This window comes from Micrasema longulum, unplaced genomic scaffold (assembly GCF_059751315.1).
Source record: "Micrasema longulum isolate JH-2025_06_02 unplaced genomic scaffold, ASM5975131v1 h1tg002312l, whole genome shotgun sequence".
NCBI lineage: Eukaryota > Metazoa > Arthropoda > Insecta > Trichoptera > Brachycentridae > Micrasema > Micrasema longulum.
Window position 1 is genome coordinate 507,825 of NW_028279464.1, and position 19,267 is coordinate 527,091.

The 19,267-nt window shown below is 32.1% G+C and overlaps 1 protein-coding gene across 1 annotated transcript in view; it reads right to left on the bottom strand.

Moving 5' to 3' along the window:
• Positions 1-16,921, bottom strand: part of LOC148272514 (allatotropins-like) — a 217,626-nt gene extending 200,705 nt beyond the window's left edge. The window contains exon 1 of the mRNA XM_088239952.1: positions 16,730-16,921. The gene's annotated coding sequence lies outside the window, so the exon portion shown is untranslated. The remainder of the gene's footprint in view (positions 1-16,729) is intronic.
• Between the last annotated feature and the right edge of the window lie 2,346 nt (positions 16,922-19,267).

Below are 19,267 nucleotides of genomic sequence, written 5' to 3' on the forward strand. Positions count from 1 at the left end.
TTAAGTTAACACCCGGCCTGAAAGGGTCAATAGTCCCTTTATCAAGAAGTTTTTTTATATCCTGTTCTAAGGAGGTCTGTAGAAAATTCATTTTCGTATTTATTCAAAAGGAGGAACAATAATTTGAGCATTTTATGATTTCCTGTGTTACTTTTTTATTTTATTATGAAATAAACAAACGTTTTCTTTACCATAGTCATTATTTAAGAAATCTTTATTATACACAGAATAATCCTATGAAATAATACAAATTTCAACGTAAAAAATTTAAATGAACCAAACAAAAAGGTAACATTAATAATACAATTTGAACCCACACCGAAAGAAAAGCTTAGCTATTTTTTCGCAGTGGGTTGAGATTTTTTCCTTCCAGTATTTTGATCATTTTTGGCTTTGTCTCGTAAAAAATAAAAATCTTTTTTGAGGTGAACATTTGCGAATAGAAAATTGAAAATATATTAAAATCTAAAGCCTGTCTCATAATCGAAATTCCCAGAAACACATACTTGGTTTTATTATAAGGGTAAATAGTAACACGAAAAATTGGGCAGAACAACCGAGTGGAGAGGTGAAAGGCCATTAAAAAACGAAAAAGTAACACGAAAAATAAATCTTGGCGTCTTAGTTTTTGAAGTGCGTAGATTTTTTAAAAATCGATTCGAATCCATCTAAAAATTTAATTTTTATTTATATCACTACAGAGATGGGTAGCATCTAAAGATGGCGCTCCAAACGCGCTAGCGAAAGCTTTCCTTGTTTCATGACATATATACAAAAACCAAAAATGTCACCGATATGGATATTCGCTAATAAGCGGAATGGGAAATGTTGTAATATCTACATAAAAGTGGCCACTTGAACCCAACCTATGACAGGTCATAAGCCCTGTAAACGCTCGAATATCCATGATCTTGAAACAAAAATTCTACCCATCTCTGTAGCGATATAAATAAAAATATACCTACTCCCCCTTGGGATAAAACCCAGAATTGTGTGTGTATAAATATGTAAATATATATACACATACCAAAAATAATATTGTGTAAAAATTTAATAATCCTATAAATACGTAGATACTGATGATATGAACAATAAAATGATTATGTATTTACGTAGCACTAAGATATTTATTACAAAAAACGATATTTTCCAAAAAGAATGTTTCAGGTACTGCATACTGAGTTTTTTCTATAAAAATGTGCAGTTTGCACTTTTTCTTAACGTTTTGGAATAATCACATAGCGGCGTCGATCGTCAATGCTGATGTGATTTATATAGGTACAGTCGACACGTGTATATGGAAAATGGATCATAAGAAACCCTGAATAATTACTCATCAGATTAATATCAAACTCGGAATTAATACAAGTCAGTGGTGGTGTTCTAAATTCAACCTCCTCTCTCTATCTCTCTTCAATCTGTGTCTTATATCTGAGGATGGTGATTACGCCTGACTTCAGACATGGCTCGTCTGTGGACAGTCTACCTCCACCTGGAAGGCTATTGTGCTCTTCTATAGGCATTCGTCAGTGATGATTCTGATAATTCAGTGACTGTGCCGCTCCATCTTGTCGGCTGACGTCCACCCGACTTTGTCCCTTCGACACTTCCCAGGAGAAAAGTTTTCTCCAAACTATCAGAGTTCCCTTTGGAAATATGTCCAAAGAACTGCAGGATTCTTTTCTCGCACATGGATGTTAGTCTTTTTCTTATGTCCAGTTCTTGGAGTATAGATGCATTCGTACGTCTGGCCGTCCACGGAATCCGCAGCATTTGCCATCAACACCACATTTCGAAAGTTTCGATTTTTTTCTTTTTAGATTCCATCAGTGTCCAACACTCCACACCGTATATGAACACTGAGAAAACCATGGCCTCCTAGAGAGTGATTAATTTATTTATTAGTTTTAATAATTTTTAGTTCTTTGGGGAGATTATTGTTATTTTTGATACCTTTGAAGACACAGCTATTTTGACCATGATTTGTGTGGAATTTGGGGATTTAATTATTATTTTGGTATCTGAGTGACTTATTCATCTAAATTCTTTTATTTTTCTTCTTTATAAATTTAATTAATGGAATTTGTTTTTAAAATAGTGTCTTCATTATGATCTTTAAATAATTTATATAGAATTTCCGCATTAAATGTTGAGAGTTTTTTTCAATTATTTTTTATTTTTCCTACCGTCTGGTTTTAAAATCTACACAAGCTTGTTTTTCAAAGAATAATTAACTTATAAAAACAAATAAGTGGCTTAAAAGGGTTTGTTTTTATTATTTTATACTTTATTTGTTTCCTTACCTCTTTTATTAGGAACAAAGTTCTTCTATATTTACTAAAATGAAATAAGTTTGTGCTTCGAAAATTGCTTCAAATATTTTGTAGGCCTCGTGGTGTAATGATCTGCACGTTGGCCTACCATGCAAGAGGTCTCGGTTTCGATTCCCGACATGGTTGATATAAAATATTTATTTGAAAGGGTGTTTTTACACTAGAATATTTCACTGACTTCCTGGACTGACCTCGATCATCTTACCATCATGTTACAAGAATGATCAAGATACGCTGCGTTTGGGGTACCAACGAAGAATTCTATGCACCGTTAGGTGCAAAAAAGGAATGATGATAATGAAAGTGCTTTAAATATAAGTTTTATTAAATATAACATATAACAACCAAGATAAATAACATTTCAAGGTAGGTAATATAGAAGTTTAGGCATCTACAGGGCTTATGACCTGTCATTGGCTGGTTTAAGTGGCCACTTTACACACTGTGTAACATTCACCATTCTGCCCATATTTGAACATCTATATTCCTTCAATTCTTTCATCTGTTGATGTTTGTGAAGTTTAAGAGCTGAAACCTCTAGACTTCTATATTACCTTCCCTGAAATGTTCTTCATTCATCTCTGTTGTAATATGTTAATGTTGGCAGCTCCCAGGGAGTTGAATCCAGTCCTTTTGTTCAGAAATTTGGACAGACTCAAAATATTGTTGATAAATTTACCTGGTCCATGAAGAAGTAAAGAAATTTGAAAAATAAAATTTTTAGGCGTTACCTAGAATGTAGGTGAAATAAATCAATTACACGAATCTCACCCGCATAAATAAAGGTTTCAGCTCTTCAACTTCACAAACATCAACAGATTAAATAATTAAAGGAATATAGATTTTTAAATATGGGCAGAATGGTGAATGTTACACAGTGTGTAAAGTGGCCACTTAAACCAGCCAATGACAGGTCATAAGCCCTGTAGATGCCTAGACTTCTATATTACTTTCACTGAAATGTTATTTATCCCTGTTGTAATATGTTAATGTTGGCAGCTCTCCAGGGAGTTAAATTCAGTCTTTGTCGGCAGGAATGTGGACAGACTCAAAATATTGTTAATTAAAAATATAAATATTATGATTTTCATTTAGAACATTATTGCGACCTTAATAAGCATTACCCAAAACAGTTGATAAGGTTGAACTGACCAAACCATATTTGTTTTTTTCCGTTTTTTTTAGCAGTTTGTTACATTATTTGATGTTTACTTGATGATCAACAGTGTGGCCATATATGACAAAACGAAAATCCCCCAAGTTATTTCTTCACTACCCACGCGATAAGATTCATAATAACACCCCTGAAGCCTTATTCTGAAACTAATTCGTTTCGTATGAGAGGGAACAAGAGCGAAATACGATTTGATTGCGTTAGAGTGACATGGATATATGACGAACGAACGAACTTTCGAAACGAAATTGTGACAGAATAAGCCTGCAGATTATTCGTACCGCATTACACAGAGACCACGTTGAGTGAATTTCAGAAGTAATGAAATTGTACATAAATCAGACAGATTTGTTTTGCATTACATACACACATAAAAAATTTCATTCTCAAAGTCAATGTTTTGAAGGTTACGTTTAATAAATAAAATTGTGTATTAACATAAAACAAATCAATGAATATTAAATCTGTACTTTTACATATTTGAGTATCAGTTTATTAAATATGAAACCTAGTTCATTTAAAAAAAATAGAAATGAAAAACTAAGTTTATAACAAAAAACATAATTTAATATTATACGACCAACTTCCTACATCAATGAGAGTTATAAAACCACTGCAGAGGTTTTCATGCGCTGTGGCCATGTGGCTCTTGAACTTGAACAAGGCGCGACGCCCTTAAAACATAGTTTTTTATTTATGTATAGATTTTAATGCAGATATGTGTATCTGATTATATACTTATGATTATGTATATGATTAAGTACTCGTGGGAGGTATAGTGAGCGGCGATGGCGGGGTGGTCCGCTGTCATTCGGAATAAAAAATATTTAAGCAAGTGACCATGGATCGCCTTGCTGTCGCTTCTTAATGAGCTGCCTGTGGGTGAGATACCCTACCGTACCACACCATAATGTACAACTTGCATCTATCTTTGTAAGGGCTTACCTACATAGATAGATGCAACACAAAAACTAATATTAGAATTATACAGACAACATTGTAATCGAAGGATTATAAATAAATATTATTAAATGTAAATACGCATTGTTTGAATATTATTTTTAATACGTTAAAGTGTTTTTTTTTTCTTAATTTTATTTTGTTTATTCAGAAAAAAACAGCACTCCAAAAATATACACAACATTATAAAAAAACATAAAATACAGCCAAATCAGTTTTCCACATAAATATAATTATAAAAATCCAGTTCGGTTAGATATTTATTCATAGAAGTACATGTGTGCGAGGTTTTTGTGTGAGGATGAGTGTGTAAGTGAGTGGAGTGTGGTTTTGGTAGGTATATGAATATGTGTGTGAGTGTATATGGGTGTGAGGGTGGGTTTATGGACAGGGTGAGTGTGTGTTTAATATGAGTGAATAGAAACATTTTATATTTACAATTTAAAATTATTTTTTTTCATATAGAAACATATTTTTTTTCCTATAATACTTTTTTAATTCTTGTTTTAAAAGTGAGTTTACTGCAATTAAACATGTCTATTTTATATAAATGAAAAATACATTATGAAAATATATCATTAATGCCCAATAAATATTCTTATTATTAATAATACAAACACGGTTTTCAGGGCCAGACCGCGAAACTTCAGAGGAACATTGCTCATAGTCATAATATTTTTCCAAAACTTTATTTTTTTTAAAGGTATTTTTTTATGATCTCAAAATGGAGTACATCTTTGATTTCTCGGACGAGCATCACTTCTGTAAACCCCTACCTCTCCCAGACAAAAAAACATTGCGATAAAAACGTATTTGACCAACGAAACGATACGCACCAGACGCGGACAAGGGAAGCGGCTGGGTAGGAGAGAAGTAGGGGTTTGTGGAGGGACTGCTCGTCCGAGAAATCAAATATTTACTACATTTTGAGATAACTAGATATTTTTTTAATATTTTTTTTTTAAATGACTTTTTGGAAAAATATTAAACCGATTTTTTTTAAAGCTTACCGTGAGGAATGTTCCTCTGAAGTTTCGCGGTATGGCCCTGAAAAACCATGTATACGATGTTTATCAATCATCATCACTATCATATATTATTGGCCTAACTCTTTTTTTTCTAACGGGCTTTTAATCAATTTTTCCAGTTTGCTCATATTTAGTTATACTCTCATAAATTTTATAATTTTTTTTTGAAAAACCACTAGAGAGGTGGGTTATTGCAAAAATATTATTAGATTGTCCTTCGGGCGTTCAAGCTATAACTGATACTCGGTCGGTAAATCCATTAAGCATCTAAAAATCTGAGGGATGATTATTGAAATATGCTGGAAAAGAGGACATGAGAGGACATGGACACGCTAGAGGGAAGATGAACGAGCAAGAGCCTCAACTTTTAAAAGAACGGCACCTTTCTTCTCAGAATTTCCCTTTAGCTTTGCTAAAGCTGTATATAACAAAACTCGCAGAAGCGTTGGGAGGATCAGTAACGCGCTTCTTCTACAGGTAAAATTACTAAAATGATTTTTTCAACGCTGTCTGATGCAGCGAAATTCCGTCGTCATCACCAAAGTACTTTTGAAACTACCCAAATTTTTACTGGACACAGAGCTATGAGAAGTGATCTATATATGTTTTAATTAAGGAATGATGACTATTGTCCATGCGATGATATTTCTTCACAGAGTATCGAACATCTGTTATTTCAGTGCCTATTTTTCAGTTTACACCGCCATAATCTTGAAGCAGAATACAGGAAAGATCGAATATCCTCCAGATATACACACTGTCATTAAAAGTCGTTATCACGCGCTATTGTTCTTGGACTATGCAACAATGATGATTGGACTCATACAGGTAATAAACCAAAATCAGTGATCTAACATCCCATTTCCAAGACAAACAAAAATGTTTTTTTTTTCGAAAACCTTACCCTTGTACATGACACGTAAGGCTACTTAATACAGTGGTCCAAATATATATTTTTAAAAAAAGATGTTCTCTTATTGTACGTTAATAACATATTATAAGGGAAGTTTCCGAATACCGCACCCTGCTCTAATACCGCGATCCGGATAACTCGTCTAATCAGCTGAATCCGGCGAACGCAATTTTGAATAATCGAGTGTGTAACGTTCTGTCAGATAGGAGAAAAACAAACCTGAAATAATTTAAATATGGAAGTTTTTTTTTTTCAATTCTGTCAATGTCTAAAATAATGTAAAGTTTATATTTGAAGCACTAACTTTGTGATTTTTCATCATAATAAAATAAATAAAACAACTTTGTTTTTAACCACTAATTTTTATTTTTCACCTACCGACTTGACGAAGAAGCTTGTTTGCTTTGAAACCGGTCGGTGAAAAATAAAAATTAGTGTTAAAAAACAAAGTTGTTCAATTTATTTTATATAAAATAATATTTTATATATATATCTTAATACTCAGATTCTAGTTTTATAAAATATTCCTCAATATAAAAACAGATTTCCTTAGTTAGTTAATAGGTACACATGTTTTAAAAAAAAATATATGACAATATCCTGTTCTCTACCTTAGGTAAACATAAAACATAAATTTAAATGTAGACGGTAAAAATAAATAAAGTCCCCATATTATTAAGAGCCCAACCGTCTAATTGACTGGCTGATTGACGATTTGGCGGAGACATATATATCTATTTTTGAGTTTGTCGAAATTTTTGTAGACAAGGACTGGATACAACTCCCTGGGGAGCTGTTACTTTTAACATATTACAGCAGAGATGAAGAACATTTTTGGGGAGGTAATATAGAAGTCTAGGCAACTACAGGGTCTACGATCTGTCATTGGCTGGTTTAAGTGGCCACTTTACACACTGTGTAAAATTCACCATTCTGTCCATATTTTAACATTTATATTCCTTTAATTTTTTAATCTGTTGATTTTTGTGAAGTTAAAGAGCTGAAACCTTTATTGATGCGGGTGAGATTCATCTAATTGAATTATTTTACCTACATACTAGGCAACGCCTGAAATTTTTTTTTTTCAATTTCTATACTTCTTTATGGACCAGGTGGATTAATAATTTGGACAAACAATATTTTGAGTCTGTCCAAATTTTTGTTTGTTTTTTAATTTTTGACAAAGACTGGATTCAACTCCCTTGGGAGATATTAATATTAACATTTTACAACAGAGATGAAGAACATTTTAGAGAAGGTAATATAGAAGTCTAGGCATCCACAGGGCTTATGACCTGTCATTGGCTGGTTAAAGTGGCCACTTTACACACTGTGTAACATTCACTTATATTTTTTCAAAAGAATAGAATTTAATTCGATAATATTATTTTATAGAACAATATCTTTGAATTCACAAATCGCCTAGTGAATTTAAATAATGATTTTAATAAAAATACAGGATTGAAAGCTTTACATACAAATAATAAATGTTAAAAAGTTAATAATATGGAAATATTTCACATTAGGAATGCTTTGAAATATCACGTCCCAGTAATCATTGAGAATGAAGACAAAGTCAAATAATTTTATTTTATATTGGTGCTAACATAAGATGTTTTTTTAAATATTGTATTTAAAAATGATCACTCAAAGTAAAAAAATGGCAAAAGAAAATACGTCATTCGAAAGAAAATGTTCAACTCTACAACGAATTCTAATTGCTTTTATGTTACAAATATTATTTTATTTTACTATTAGCCTTCAAAATGGAATTTCAAGTATAAAAATGTGCACATTTTCACCTCTTTTTGATCGTTTTTAATTGTGGAAATAAAGGAGAAAACAAATTAGGAGGTGAAAAAGAATTATCGGGGTCGGTATAAAATAAGAATGTCCTTTTCGATAACCACCGTGAAAGTTTCGTTATAAAACTTTTACCTTAAGTTTAACCTAAGTTTGTATTGTGTAAGTCCGTTAGAGTGTACTTTGCTGTAATTCACCACTCTAATTGAGCTTCGAGGCCTGTTACGGTGCAATAAGAACAAAAGGTAATGTCTCAACATATGTTTAGTCTGTTTTTTTCTAAATAAAGAAAACAAGAGGACGCAACAAATAAATTGCAACAAATTAGTCCAAAATGCATTCTCCTTCGTCATTTTACAACAAATTAGTGAACAATGTATTCTCTTTCGTAATTTTAAAGGACAGTAGTCAATAATGTTTTCTCCTTCGTCATTTTACAAAAAAATAGAAAATAATGTATTCTCCTTTGTCATTTTACAACAAATTAGTCAATAATGTATTATTTTACAACAAATTAGTCATAAATGTATTCTCCTCCGTCATTTTATAACAAATTAGTAATTAAAGTATTCTCTTTCGTCATTTTACAACAAATTAGTCAATAATGTATTTTATTTCATCATTTTACTAAAAATTAGTCAAATAATGTTTTTTTTTTCGTTATTTAGCAACAAATAAATTAATACTATATTCATCTTCGTTATTTTGCAACAAATTAGTCAAAAGCGTATTCTTTTTCGTTATTTTACAACAAATAAGTAAATAATATATTCTCCTTTGTTATTTTACAACAAAATAGTAAAGAGTTCATGGCATCTTCGTCGTACAGAGCAAATATCACGAGAGGCTCTTATAAATTGAATCTCCTAATAAAAAAATTTAAAAGAAATAAAAGAGTTTTGACGAGTATCTGAGAATACTATTTTATAAAGACAGAAAATGTTAGTTCTACATCTGTTGCTACATTCCCATAAAGCCTTTATATTTATCGAATTTATTACGGAAAGAGCTTTTGCTAATATTCCACAATAAGATTTTATTTTTGATACGTGGATTGTAAATAAATTTATATGTTTTTGTGCGTTTTGTATATTCAATTTGCTGGTTGTACGAATTCGAATACGTCTTATTGTGGTAAGACATTTCAGGCATAAGTAACCCTTAAACAAAGTATGAAGGTATGAAAGTTATACCCAGTATAACATTATCTTTACTAGCATAAATACACTTTAATGAATCTAATTCTGCTATAACTACATATTTTTCTCTGTGTCAAGGCGGATAAAGATTATTGTTCTGCGTGTAAAATTGAGCCAAAACCCTGAACTCATAATAAGGGTTTAAAAGTAATTCATATGCAAATACATCACATTTGTCGGCCTCGTAGTGTAGGGGTCAGCGTGTTTTGCCTACCATGCTAGAGGTATCGGGTTCAAATCCCGACATGGTTGGCATGGAAAATCTATTTGAAAAGGTGTTTTTACGCTATAATATTTCAAAGACCCTGGACCGGCACCTGAAGCGTAATTCTGATCATCTTACCCTCATGTAACAAAAAAGAAGCAGATACGAAGCAATTTGTGTACGCATGCAGTGCCATATGCACCATTAGATGCGAAAAGGGAATAATAACAATGATTATAAAACATGTAACATTAGAAAGGTTTTGAAAAATGATGTCTCTTTAATCGAATAACCTTTCAATATAGCCCATTATCCAAAGTTTCATTGAAATATGTTTTATGCCCTTTCCGCACCTAATGGTGCATAAAGCACTGCATTGGCACACCAATCGCAGTGTATCTTGATCATTTTCGTGACATGAAGGTAAGATGATCAGTCTTACACTTCAGGTACCAGTCCAGGGACTATGAAATATTATGTTGTTAAAACACCCTTTTTAAATAAATATTTCGTGTCAACTATGTCGAGAATCGAACCCGAGACCTCTTACATGGTAGGCAAACGCGCTGACCACTACACCACGAGGCCGAAAACCATTGTAATAATCGCCTTATAAATGAGGAAGTTCAGTGGTTTTTTCAGGGGATTTTTTAAAATGTTACTAGACTATTCAACTAAAAAAAAAAATAGAAAAACTTCACTTTAATCTAAAATTCAAATCAAATAACACACAAGATGTATCAACAATAATAAAAAGCATGTTATATCCGAAAACCATAATTTTAATCAAGAAACGGGTGTAAAAATTTTAATCCCCATAGTAAATAATTAATTCAATTTAACTTTAAATCTTCTATTAAAAATATTCCCATAATTATTCATATTTATTTTATTATTTATTTATTTTATTAACATAAACGGCAAATCTGCCTTTTACAAAAATTTATGATACTTACATATTTGGCTTCGTATTAAAATGAACATTAATTTCCTTTTACCCGAGATTTATTAAAAAATTGAACCTTAAATTTATACAAGATTTATAAAAAAAATTAACCTAAAAATTACATAACATATTCAGTAGAAAGTTCAAACAATTTAAGAATAAATGAAAAAACAAATTAAAAAAATAAATATTTTTAAATAATATAACAAGAAAATTGTAAGTACTGTTGCAAACAGCTGGGCAAAGTGAACAAAAATTTGTTTATATTATGAAATGCATGAATAAATAAATATAATTACCATTCACCATCTTTGAAAAAGTTCAAAAGTTTTGTTCTATGGAAACAATACCCTTCACTAAATATATCCGATACGTGGGAATAACTATTGCCGAGTTCATGAAGTCTGTTCAATACGGCATTACAAGTATACACTGTCCGTGAATTGTTGCTACAAAACGGTGGCACCTGTCTAGTCATTCTCCCAGGCACCCTGAAGTTGATGAGAGATAACAGTTCAGGACAATCCCAATTTATTATCGTCTTTCTCGCTCCTTCTATCATTTTTCAGTTTCTTTGCTGCAATATTTCATAATATGAAAAGCAACGCGAGTAATTCTAAGTCAGTTCAAGTCCTGATTGTGAGAAAGTAACCGGTAGACGCATAACTCCAAATTTAAAGTGGTTTACACAAATTTATAATAAAATAAGTGTATTTGATTTATTTGTTTATTCAAACAAATACATTTATATGTCAAAAAAAATGTATCCCTTACTCTATGAGGCCAAGAACCCTTTGTTGAAATTCATAATTATAATTAATCAACAATTTTTTGAGATTGTCAAAATTTTTGTAGAAAAGGACCGGATTAAACTCCCCGGGGAGCTGTTAACATTAACATATTACAACAGAGATGAAGAACATTTTAGAGAAGGTAAAATTGAAGTCTAGGCTTCTATTGGGCCTATGACCTGTCATTGGCTGGTTTAAGTGGCCATTTTACACACTGTGTAACTTTGCTCTTTAATTTCACAAACATCAACAGATGAAAGAAGTGAAGAAATATAGATGTTCAAATATGGGCAGAATGGTAAATGTTACACAGTGTGTAAAATGGCCACTTAAACCAGCCAATGACAGGTCATAAGCCCTGTAGATGCCTAGACTTCGATATTACCTTCCCTGAAATGTTCTTTATTTCTGTTGTTAAATTGTAATGTTAACAGCTCCCCAGGGAGTTGAATCCAGTTTTTGTCTATAAAAAATTGGACAAACTTAAAATATTGTTTATTAATCCACCTGGTCCATAAAGAAGTAAAGAAATTGAAAAAAAAAAATTCAGGCGAGCCCACATTCAAGGGAAAATGTACGTTGCCGAACGAGAAGAGCTGCCTGAAAGAGCTCTCTGTAAAACAATAGCCTTAGCATCTTTGTGCTGAAATAAGGTAATCCAGGAGTATATTATATGCACTTCATCGGATTGTGGAAAAGAGGGAAGCAAATTTATCACTTTCTGGGATTAAATTGATTGGACTCATGTCCAATCAATTTAATTCAATTCGCAAAATGATTACAAAACTTTTAAAAAGCTTTACAATTATTTTGGAAGCCACCTGATCTGAATATCCAACAGGACCTATAACAGGTGAACGGATAGTAGCGAGAAGCTTCATTTGAAATTTGCAGAGAGTGGGAAAAGGACAGTAGGATGTGTTTAGAAAATTTAATAGGAACAATGCATAATTTAATATTCAAAAAAACAATTTTAAATTTGTTGCAACAGAGAGGGAAAATATTTTTGAGAAGGGAATATGGGAGCCTAGCCATTTATAGGACTTATGACCTATCATTGGCTGGTTTATGTGGCCACTTTACACACTGTGTTTATTCACCATTCTGCCAATGTTTGAGCATCTAAACTTCCTCAACTCTTCCATTTGTTAACTTTTGTGAAGTAAAAGAGCTGAAACCTTTATAATGTGGTGAGATTCATCCGGCTGAACCAATTTACCTACTAGGCAACGCCTGAAGATAATTTTCTGATTTTGTTTACTTCTTCTTTTACCAGGTAGTTGATTCAACCAGCCACTTAAATTTAAACCGCTTAAACCAGCCAATGACATTTTATAAACCCTGTAAATGTCTAGACTCCCAAATTCCCTTCTCAAAAATGTTTTTCCTCTCTGTTGCAACAAATTTAAAAATCTACAACTCCTTAGGGAGAAAATCCAGCCAGTCTGCAAGCATTTGGACATACTCAAAACATGGTTGAAAACAATTTTAGACTAGATGAAACAATATCGGCGATTTACACGTTTGCTGAAATACGCTCGATCTCCAAACTAATTTTTTTCATGTTCATCCTGTCCTTTCAACTGTAAAAAAAAAACAAACCGTTTGTATTTTCCTCTGCATTTCATTACATTTGGTTACATTTTATTGGAAATAACATTGTAGAGGTTTTCAATTCCGATCCAGTGACTTTTTAGCTAATAACTGTCACGTTTTGGAAAAGTTAGTGCAAAAATTATCCATTCCACGGTCTACCTACTAAGAGGAATCTGTCACTCTTGCGTTTGTTAGTACAAGAGTAAAGAATTGTATTTCGAGCCTTTTTTTATCAAAAAGCAACCCTCAATAATTATTTGACAATATCGCTTATATTAAATCCAATATTTTAGTTTTACATTTTAACAAGTAAAATATAATTAACTCCTTTAAAAAAAAATTTAAAAATCTTCTACGAACACTATTTTTTTATTTATTTTTTAGTAAAAAGAAATATTTGCGTTCTTTTAATTTACACGAATATTTCATTTTGAGGGCCGTTTTCAACGAGTTGTAAATAACTCACTTTTAGGAAATGGGGATCAAGTTGGCGTAGAGTGGGATTCGAACCACGGACCTTTGAGTCGTGAGTCCGAGGCACTAGCCACGGGACCACAACCCGATTAAAAATTTTTCAACACCTTAAATTATTTTTATTTTATTTACAATAACTTAATTTTGAATTGGTCAACTTAATTAGAAAAATCCCTTTATTCCACTCCTCAACTTTTTGCTCATCCCCAACCTTCTTACAGTGCTCCTCTTTTCTTTTCTTATTTATTGTTTTTTTCTTTCTTTTTGTTATATGTTCTATCATTCCATTTGTGAAAAACTTTAATATTTTTTTTGATATATAAAATATGAGTTGTTTTACCTAATAAAAATAAAATAAAGTAATTTTGAGTTGAAAATAAATTTTTAATCGGATTAAATAATACTCATGTATTTGTTAGAGATGACCGTTTCGATAAATTGACAAAAGTGCTAGTAACAGTTACAAAATTTAACTGTTTTTTAAAAACAGTTTAGAACAGCGCGGGAAAAACATCTTGTGCAAGCAGTTGAGGCCCTCAGTTTCAAAGATGGTTAAACAACCCCATTATTTTTTTCGAGAAAATTTTGAAAATCTGTAATAGCACTTTTTAGTTTAAATATTAACTAAATATATTTCTTATATGTCGATCTCGTGGTGTAACGGTCAGCGAATTTGCCTACCACGCAAGAGGACTCGGGTTCGATTCCCAACATGGTTGATATAAAATATTTTTTTAAAGGGTGTTTTTACACTAGAATATTTCATAGTCACTAGACTGGTACAAGAAGCGTAAGACTGATCACCTTTCCTTCGTGTAACGAAAATGATCAAGATACACTGCGATTGGTGTACCAATGCAGACTCTACGCACCATTAGGTGCGAAAAGGTAATGATGATTATATATTTTTATTTAATATTTTAGTATTTAGTACTATTTACAATTTAAACAATTAGCCTAAAGGTTAACAAAAAAAGAAACGCTATTTTTATTAAGTATTAAATATGCAGTTGGGCACTTTTGATACTATTTTCAGCGTTTGGCCATCTTTGATACTGAGGGCCTTTAACTGCTGAAACAGTCACCCAAAAAAAATTCAACTGTTTTTTAACGAAAAGCTAGTCCGGATATGTGTAACAGTTTCTAAAATAACAGTTGAAAACCCGAAGACAACTCCACTCCCCCTTTACAACCGGAATTTCGTTATGGCTGCGACTCCACACTTGCCCACACTGCACTAAACTGTTATTTCAAAGGGTGGAAGGTGGCCGCGTTTTTTCCGACGCATCTTTAAACTGTTATTTTCAAAAATAGGTTCAAGGAGCAGTTTAATTTGTTAATTAATACTTTTCTGAATAGTTTTTCTTTACAGTAACAGTTTTTTTATAAACATATTACAACAGAGATGAAGAACATATTAGAGAAGGTTATATGGAAGTCTAGGCATTTACAGGGCTTATGACCTGTCATTGGCCAGTTTAAGTGACCACTTTACACAGTGTGTAATATTCACCATTTTGCCCATATTTAAACATCTTTATTCCTACAATTCTTTCATTTGTTGATGTTTTTAAAGTTAAAGAAAAGAAATCTTTATTTATGCGTTTCATAATTTTGAAATTACTCAGGTTATGACGTTACAAATTTTCTTCGGTGAGTTCTGCCGATTATTGGGCTGGCTTCCCGTCAACCAGAAGTCTATCACAACACTCCATCATTGGTTGATAAGTAAGAATCAATGACGTCGTTTAAAGTAGTTCATTTTTCAAAAACAATTTTAATTTTTATATTTCATACATTTTCTCGAGAAACCTTAACGTACAATTAAATGCTCTTATGTTTACCGCGCGCAAGAAAACTTGTCGGCCTCGTGGTGTAATGGTCAGCGCGTTTGCCTGCGATGCAAGAGGTCTCGGGTTCGATTCCCAACTTGTTTGCAATGAAATATTAAAAAGAGTGTTTTCACACCAGAAATATTTCATAGTCCCTTGACTGGTATTTGAAGCCTAAGACTGATCATCTTACCTTCGTGTAATAAAAATGATCAAGATTCACTGCGATTGGATTGGATCCAATGCAGTGCCCTATGCACCATGACGTCCGGAAAGGGAATGATGATGTTGACCGCGCAAGAAAATATATTTTGAACATATGAATATATGAACGTCCTTTTTAGAAAATATTTATTATTTTTTTATAAAGTACGAATTTTGACAAAAAAATTCTGCAGTCTGTTTTTGGCTGCCTGGAAGCTTTTGGCAATGAAGTGCGGGTATTTTTAAAAAATAAATAGCTATTTTAATGCATGGTTTTTTTGTGTTGTTGATTTAAGATACATACATAACATGTATTTATTTTATTGTAATTTATGACTTGTTTTGGGTTGATATAATCATGTTTTGATAAGAAACCTTTTTAAAGGGAAAAAATGAATTATTTTTACGTAAATGTTATTTTAATTCTTTCACGAGTGAAAAACCAATATTAAAATATGTTTGAAAAAGCGGATACTCTCGAAATTTTATTGCGTCATACAAAAAAGCTGGATTTCAATAATATTAATAATTGAATTAAAATCCTACGTGTTCAGCATTTTATTTTCCTTATTTTTAAAATTTTAATAATTTTGTGTACGCTTTACAGCTTTTTAAAATGCGATATTGAAGTAAAATCTTTTTTTGATCAAATTAAATTTTACAAAACCATAGAACATAGAAAACCCAGAAATAACACATTCAAAATTTTATACAATAATTATTGCAGTACTTCATTTTTTTCGTATCAATAAATTATCATAAACGGAAATAAATTGATTGAATAAAATTTCATTATTATCAGATTTTTTTATTTTATAAAAGCTACAATGTACTCGTATGATTTCAATGTTAAATTAAATTAATTTGCCTTAGGGTTTAAATCAAATAAAAATTATTTAAAAAAGGGACAAAATTGGAATATGAGTTACATATGAAAAAAAAAACCTTGTTAAAAAAAATACTTACAAAATAAATTTCCCGATAAATTTTGATATTAAATGTGACGTAATTTAAAGTTTTATATTAATTCTTCTAATCATATGAATTTACTTAATTAATCATAAAAATGTTATCACTGATGCATAACGTCATCGGAGTATTAGATTATTACGAAAATGGCGCTAAATAAATTATCCATAGTAAAAATTCATTATTTTTTTGAATGGTCTACAAATTTGTATTCTTACCCGATCGACAGATTTATTTCTGGAAATTTTCCTTCCCCTAATTGATGATCTTTTTAGATAAAAGGGATTGAAAATTATACTTACAGTTTTCTAAGTCAGCTCAGATGCAACGTCCAAACAACACTTTTCCTTGTTCAAAATTAATTTAGGCCGAAAACGGAAAATGAGTTAACTTTTTGAGAATGGTTTGCTGAAGTTCCGGAGACGTCAACAGGTAAGTTGAGAATGAATTAGAGTGTGTTACTACGCTGGCAGGTTTGCTTTCAAGTAACCGTCGCGGCGGGTGGTCGAGAATGATCGCGAGGGAGCTCCCGCCCTTATATATATGCTGGCGGATGCAAAAAGTGGAGGGGGGCCGCCCACGGCGGGGCGGGGAAAAGCGGAAGCGCAGGTTTTAAATTTAAAATTATTCCAAGTTTGAAAACGTTAAAACAAAGTCTATTCTATCGGTACCTGGTTATTTAAATATGTGGTATATTAAATAAGAAAATTGAAAGGGTGTGAAAACAAACTTAGCTTAGTCCAATTATTAGAAAAAGCTTATTGAAAATTAGTTAAGTTAGTTTGTTGATTTTAATCATATATGCATCATGACGTCGCGGGTTCGATTTCCGCCAGTTGCAAGAAAAAATCCAAGATTTTTTTTACTCAATCGGTCTGGGTGTTGTGGTGTATTTTTCATTACCTTCTTCCATATCCCCTCTATCCTACTTGCTGACAAGCCTCAGAGGCTTAGCGGGTTATTCCTTTAAAAAAAAAAACAATAAATAGATAAAAATAGAACATATTTTATTTTTTTAATTTATTGAATCAAACAAAAAAAACATTTCTTTGTTCTCCTATGAGTTACAACAAACTCATATTGGGAAAGAAACATAGTAGCGTCAAGGTATAGTAATAACTTCGTCGGCCTCGTGGTGTAGCAGTCAGCGTGTTTGGATGCCATGCCAGGTCTCAGGTTTGATTCCCAACATGTTTGATGTGAAAAAATAATTTAAAACAGTGTATTACCAACCTGGAGCCAAAGACTGATAATCTTTCCTTTGTGAAAAAAAAAATATTAGGGTACTCCGCGATTGGTGTACCAATGCAGTACCCTATGCACCACTAGCTGCGGAAAGAAAAATAATTAAAAAAATATTAAAATAACATATGTATGTTGTTTGTACATATTACGCATATGAATCAAAGTACCAAATAGATGAATAAAATTGGAGTCTACCTTTGTTGTGACATCTGGTAAACATAATTATTTTGTCGATTCTCCAATCATCAGACTACACCGGTTCGGAAAAAACAAAAAAAACAGACTTTACAGGCAGAGGTCATCGTGTGCCACTTTTCCCTTATTTTTATTTATTTATTTATTCACACTCTTTATCAAAATACAATTCCATATTCACTTTGCCCAGCTAACAAGGGTACATACCCCGTTCCAAGCTAGGCAATTACATTTTTATATATTATAATAGTTAACAAATTAATATAGAGCACAGACTAACAAAATATAAACTTATTCGAATACACATTTTGATTCATATACATACAGACATACACATATATACACACATGTATATATAAATATACACATATATACACATGTACATACACACACACGTACATACACCCATGCGCATACACATACATACATTTATAAAAACATAGACAATTTATTTATGCGAAACTTCATGGATGTCATCTATATTTTTATTTTTTTTTAATTATTCCTTATTTTTTATATTTTATTTTTGACACCCAGTAATGTTCTCCAATCCGTGGCATGCATCAACTTTTCTGACTCCCTACGACCAATGTCGTGAAATCATATTTACGGCTCCTCTTCACACATCTCTATCCCTGGCGAAATCTTCCCAATGATCAGTGTCAATGCAAAAAGTCTTCATGTCACTGTGGGATATTTTAGCATCACAAAGCTCTCCATACATAATATCTCTCGGTATTCGGCCAGCCTCCATTCGACTCACATGACCAAGCCATCGCAAGGGTCTTTCTTTTGAGATCGCCATTTCTGAAGACGTCTGAGTACGGGTTAGTACATCTGCATATGTCACTTTGTTCTGCCACGTCACGCCAAGAATACGCCGCAAACATCGCAAATGTAAAGCGTTGATTTTCCTTTCTCGGTGTCTGTAAGTTAGCCAGGTTTCACCGCTACTTGCTGAGTACACAGGCTTAAAAAATATTGTAAGTTTATCATTTTTCCATACTCTGTTTTGAGTTTTCCAAATGTGGTAGCCGCTTTTCTCATTCTACAATTTATCTGCCGTTCTAACAAACAATCCCTAGACAGTGTTTTGTAAATCAATTGGTACGTCCAAAGACAAAACTACACATAAAACTGAACGCTTTTAAGGTTTTAGGATGGTCCTAGCATAAGAAACAATAATAGTGAATATCCAAAAAGTGTAAATCATTGCTGTAGTGCTGTAGTGTAATCCAGGGAGAAAATACGGTAATACATTTGCATGCAGAAAAGACGACCGCCCATCCTCTTAAAAGTATATCTTCACTGCGATATTTCATTAATACTGGACGCGTATTGCCAAACTGTATACTAACACAAGTCAGAGTTTTTTTGTTTTGTTTTTTACAATAAGCATA